At 43.4% G+C, this 6,217-nt stretch overlaps 1 non-coding gene across 1 annotated transcript; it reads left to right on the forward strand.

Annotated features, from left to right (window-relative positions):
* Positions 1–4,444: 4,444 nt before the first annotated feature.
* LOC118548163 (U6 spliceosomal RNA) lies at positions 4,445–4,548 on the forward strand. The gene has a single exon (XR_004923500.1). It is a non-coding gene; the product is annotated as a U6 spliceosomal RNA (small nuclear RNA).
* Positions 4,549–6,217: the final 1,669 nt, after the last annotated feature.

The following is a 6,217-nucleotide window of genomic DNA, read 5'->3' on the forward strand; positions in this document are numbered from 1 at the left end:
TTTGCCTGGGGGAGCCGGGCTGGCGGGCCGTGCCCGCTGCGCCGAGGGGGCGGGGCCTCTGGCGGGGCGGGGCCTCTGGCGGGGCCGCCCTCTTGCGCGCGTGCGCGCGGCCGCGCGTTTCCTTCGCCTTCCCCCGCCGCCGCCGCCGCCGCCCGGTCGCGGAGGCGCGCGCTGCGGAGCTGGGGAGGTGGAGTCTGGCTGAGCAGGATGGGTCGGGTGGTTGCCGCTGGGGGGGGAAGCGGTGCAGGAGCTACACCCGGGCGGCTCCACTTCGGCTAGGAAGCCTGCGGCGTCGGGGCTTCCCGAGACCGTGGGAGGAGGATTGCCTCACGCCGGAGACGGGAGCTCGCGGCTCTCCATCGCCGGCCCCCCGCCGCGCTCAGCTGACTCAGTGACTTGCGTGTGCCGGCTCCCGCGTTGGGCAACCTCGGCCGAGGCTTCCTCGTTTTAGGGTTTGACGTGTATGGCATTGCTAAGGGAAGTGGTTCCTAGACATCAGATACCTAATGGAAATTTGCTCGAAATCTGTGCCTAGACTTTTTTTTTTTTAACTGGGCGGCAGATCATGGAAATGATTGTTTTTAGCAGGAATTGCCTGGTTTCTTTCGAGTCAGGCTGCCACCCATTGAAAACTATAGAATAGTTTGGGACAAAAGCAAGCAACTTACGGAATGTGACCAGCCAGGTACTCTCAGACACAAGGCTTCCTTTCCCATTTTCCGGTGCCATTAGCTTTTTCATCACACAGGACAACAGGATTTTCTGTAGCAATTTGGGCACTCAAATTCTCCCTAACTTCTGGCGAGATAGTTGCTCCATGCATTCTCCCATCACATTCTAGCACAAGCAATCACTATACTTTTTCATCCGGGGTAAGTGCAGAGTTCAGAATGCACTATAATGGCTAAGTGTACGACCTTTAGATCCAGAAAGATCTGCTGGACTCTAGTTTTATGACCTTGAATAAGTTACTTAATTCTCTGCCTCGTCTGTTAAAATGGGATTGAAAATACAGTAGTCAGTATAGAGTTGTTACCAGAATTAAGGGAGTTGATGTAAGTAAAGCATGTAACTCTGCTTGTCACATAGTAGATAACAAATGGTAGCTATTCTCCTTAGAAATGCAAAAGCTGGTTTCATACTGTTTGACTTGGTAACCCTTTCCCAATTACTTCTGGTGCCTTCCTGTTTTGTTCTTAGTCGTTGAACATATAGGAGAGTCTATTAGCTGCATGTGCCAATTATGGGAATCAAGTCTTCTAGTTTTTATTGGTCTAGTCTTTATTAGTTGACTGGTCTTTTAAAATTGAGATTCAACAGACTTCTTTTTTCTAAGTCTGCTATGTGCAAGGTGTTGCGTATGCAGCTTCTCATATGTGCCTAGGGGTTAAAATGCACATCTATCTTATTTACTCTGGAAGAATCCTTCCCAATTTGATCTTTGTCCAATACAGCTCAGCTAGATACTAACTGTGTCCATCTCCTCCCATCTCCTCTTCAGCTTCTCCTCTCCTGCCAGGAGGACTGCCTCCCTCACTTCACTCTAGTCTGGGCCCTATTTTCCACCTTGCAATTTTATTTTATTTTTTTTAAGTAGGCTCTACCCCCAGCGTGGGGCTTGAACTCATGACCTCAGAGCAAGAGTCTCATGCTCTACTGACTGAGACAGCCAGGTGCCTCCTACCTTGCAGTTTTATAACCTATTCAATCACCCCACCCACCACCCTCCAACCTCTACCATGGACTGACATTACATTTTATGATTGGTCTTTTTTTCCTCCTAATCAAATATTAATATTTTTATTATGTAATTTCACCCCCTGTTGTTCTCTTAAGGGGCATAATGGTTTAATAGGGAAAATTATGACCTTTAGAATTAGCCCTGAATTTGAATTTTGATGCTGCCACTTATTAGAGACATGACTTGAGGCAAGTTACTTAACTTCTCAGCTTCAACTTCTACATCTGTAAAAAGCAGAAGATAATAGTACCTGCTTCAAATGATATTATGGGAATTAAATGAGAGATAATAATGTATACATATAAAAAGTGTCTGGGAGAAATAGATGCAGGGTATATTAGTACTCTCAAAATTGCCACATTAATTTTGGGACAAAATAATAAACAATAATTCAGCTTTCCTTTCCTATACCAACCATTAAATTATACACAAGAGAAAAATTGAGAGTGGAGATCTGGCTTTTAAATGCACCTTAAAATTTCATGCATATCGTTAAATAATGTACTTGGGAGTTCTTCCTCAGTAGTTGAAAGTGGCATAGGTCTTTGTGAATCCAGACAGTCTGCAAGAAGCTTGTGGTTTCTTTCTATGGAAATCCATTGATGTAATCTTCAAAATACAAATCTGGAAACTGACTCATAGATTTCTCTTCCTTTACACAATTTGACTCTAGATGGTACTTTAACTAAAAATGCCAGAACAACATGTTATTTCATATCTGGACAGGTTTTCAAAGGCCCAGTGCAGGAGAAAACCTGCAGGTCCTGGGATTGGTATACAATAGAGAGGAAGGAAGCAGGAGTCTTGTGACTTAAGTGGTACCCCTTGTCTTTCATCCTTATTCCATACCAGCACCTTTCATGTCCTCTGACTCAGCTCTGTGTTCGGGCCACTCAGTGCACCCTCAGATTCGAGGTTCTCCACATCCACTGCAGCCCCTTCTTGCTGCCATCTCCCAAAAGATTAGGGGCACTTTCCCACTTTGATTTCACCTTTGGAATAGTAACTAAGTGTTGTAATAGTATTCCATACTTTTCCATCATAATGAATCATCCATAGCAAACTACATTTACTTGTCTAAATTCATTCATTCATTCATTCGATCATTAACAAATATTTACTGATGCCTACCTTGTGCCAAACTCTGTGCCAAATACTGTTAAAGGATAGTTTTTATTAAGGCTTTTTTGGAGGAGGGCACAATTTTAGACTCACGGCAAAATTGAGGGGAAGATACAGAGATTTCTCATAGACCCTCTGCTCCCACGCATGCAACCTCCCCCATTATCAACATCCTGCAGCAGAGTGGTACACTTGTTACAGCTGATGAACCTCCACTGACACATGACCACCCCAAGTCCATAGTTTACATTAGGGTTCACTTTTGGTGTGGTACGTTCTGTGGGTTCAGACAAATGTATACTAACATGTATCCACCATTATTGTATTATATGGATGGTATCTTCACTGCCCTAAAAATCCTCTGTGCACCACCTATTCATCCCTTTGCCCTTGAACTCCCATGAGACTATCAATGGGTAGTTTAGCAGTGCTTTTTGAGTTGGAAGACATGCATGTGCAATGCAGTCACATCGCTTTCATCCCCTTTCCTTCTGATTCAAGAAAATATAGCTGAGGGGCGCCTGAGTGGCTCAGTCGTTAAGTGTCTGCCTTTGGCTCAGGTTGTGATCCCAGGGTCCTGATCCCTGCTCAGCGGGAAGCCCGCTTCTCCCTCTCCCAGCCCCCCTGCTTGTGTTCCTGCTCTCGCTGTCTCTCTCTGTCAAGTAAATAAAATCTTAAAAAAAAAAAAGAAAAATATCTGAGCACTGGTATGATGATAGAAATAATTTTATGTATCATGATAGACATGGCATTGTGATAGGAAAAGTCTTGAATCAGGTCTAATTTATTATCTACAAAGCAGATCACTCAGAAACTCTGATACTTAAATGATCATTACTAACAAATCACTGGGGACACATTTCAGCTGAAGGTGGGAACTGCAATTGAGGTACTATTTCTCATGGCCATGAGACACTTTGTTGGGGTTTTCAAAAGAGTACTATTCATCCACCCAGTAGTGTTCAGACTTTGTGACAAAAACAACTGCATTGGGCTGCAATACAATTAATGAAGGAAGTCACTCAATAATGTTTACCAACTACCAATTAGTACTCTCTTAGGATGTAGGAAAAACACCAGTGTTCCTCATCTTTGGCTTTACTTAAGAATCACATGAGGGTGAGGCGTCTGGGTGGCTCAACCTGCTCAACCAGGGTCCCAGGCATCCTACTCTTGATTTCGGCTCAAGTCATGATCTCAGGGTCATGGGATCAAGCCCCGCTTCAAGCTCCACGCTCAGCAGGGAGTCTACTTGAGATTCTCTCCTTTTCCCTCTGCCCTTCCCCCCCCACTCTTGTGCTCTCTTTCTCTCTCTAAAATAAATATTTTTTCTAAAGATTTATTTATTTATTTGAGAGAGAGAGAGAGAGAGAGAGCATGGGGGGGAGGGTCAGAGGGAGAAGCAGACTCCCCCTGAGTAGGGAGCCCGATGCAGAACTCGATCCCGGGACTCCAGGATCATGACCTGAGCCAAGGGCAGTCGCTTAACCAACTGAGCCACCCAGGCGCCCCTAAAATAAATAAATCTTAAAAAAAAAAAAGAATCACATGAGGGCATGGCAGTTCATCAAAAAGTTAAATGTGCACTTTGGCAGCACATATACCAAAATTGGGATGATACAAAGAAGATTAATATGCCCCCTGAGCGAGGATGACAGCAAATTTGTGAAGCATTCCACATATATCTTTTTGTATCTGTATGAGACGATGGATGTTAACTAAACTGTTGTGACAATCACTTCATGATATATGTAAGTCAAATCATTATGCTGTGTATCACTTACATCTCGATGAAACGGGAAAAAAATTAGACATAGAATTACCGTATGATCCAGCAATCCCACTTCTGGGTATATAGCCAAAAGAATTGAAAGCAGGCACTCAATCAGATCCTTGTACACCAATATTCATAGCCTCATTATTCACAGTAGCCAAAAGGTTGACAGCCCAAATGTCCATTAACAAATGAATGGATAAACAAAATGTGGTATGTACGTGCAATGCAATATTATCCAGCCTTAAAAAGGAAGGAAATGCTGACACATGTTTACAACATGCATGAACTTAGAAAGCATTACACTAAGTGAAATAAACCAGTCACAAAAGGATAAATACTATATGATTCCAATTATTTGAGGTATCTAAAAGGGACAAATTCATAGAGACAGTAAGTAGAATAGAGGTTACCAGGGCTTGCAGGGGAGAAGAGAATGGGGAATTATTGTTTAATGGATACACTTTTTGTTTGGAATAATGAAAAAGTTCTGGAAATTGATAGTGCACAACATTGCATTGTGAATGTACTTCACGCTACTAAATTGTATGCTTAAAAATGGCAAAAATGGTAAATTTATATTATATATAGTTTACCACATACACACACAAAAAGAATCACCCAAGGAACCTGAAAAACATACTGATACCTGGGCTATAGTCCTGAGAGACTCTAATTTTAATTGGTCTCAGATGGGGCAATAGTAGCTTTTAATGTATCCCTCAGGGTATTCTAATGTACAGTCAGGCTTAAGAAGGGATGCTTAATCTCCAGGGCAGTGAGGCTCAGCCTTGACTACACATTAGAACCATTTGGGGAGTTTTAAAATACACTGATATCTGATCTTACGTCCAGGATTCTTATTTCACTGGCTTGGGGATCCTGCCTGGTCACTGAGATTTTTTTTCTGAATTCCCCATCTGATTCTAATATGCAAGCTAAGGTGAGAACCTTTGCTCTAGGGGCACCCCAGGATCTCTGCCTTTCATTCCACCTTGGGAGAACCAGTATTTCTGTCAGTGATGAAATCAGGGGCAGAGTGCAGGAAGGACTTCTGATGAGAGTCGAAGGGCCAAAGGCCACTTGATTCCTTCTCTTTCCCTCCACAGAGTCAGAATGTTAAAAATGGGAGAAGCAAAGACCAGTAGAGGGCTTAGGAGAAAAGGGTGAAAAAAATCTATTAGGCTCACTCTTATGAGAGAGAAAGGCTCTTTATTCTTCTTGTAGGCATCTAGCTCCTAACAGCTTCTAACATGGGCAGTGTTCCCCGTCCTACCCCTCATCCCCCTTTGAGTTCCCCTCCCTCCTTAGGAGGGACTCAGAGCTGACCTGCTCAACCAGGGACCCAAAGAGCCAGGGCTGATAGGAGTATCCCAATCAAGGGGCTATATTGTTGGTGCATGAAAAACTGGCCGGCTTATCTAAAAAGAACATCGAGATGGTAGACATACACCATCCTCTGGGTGATCCTGACTTACCTTCAGCCAGTCTTTTGTCACTTTTATCTTCTGTGGTATTTGTATTTCTGTTCTTCTACATACATGTTGGCTCATTCTGTTTATTAGGTCCTGTTGTATGCT

The sequence above is a fragment of the Halichoerus grypus genome, chromosome 13 (assembly GCF_964656455.1).
Source record: "Halichoerus grypus chromosome 13, mHalGry1.hap1.1, whole genome shotgun sequence".
NCBI lineage: Eukaryota > Metazoa > Chordata > Mammalia > Carnivora > Phocidae > Halichoerus > Halichoerus grypus.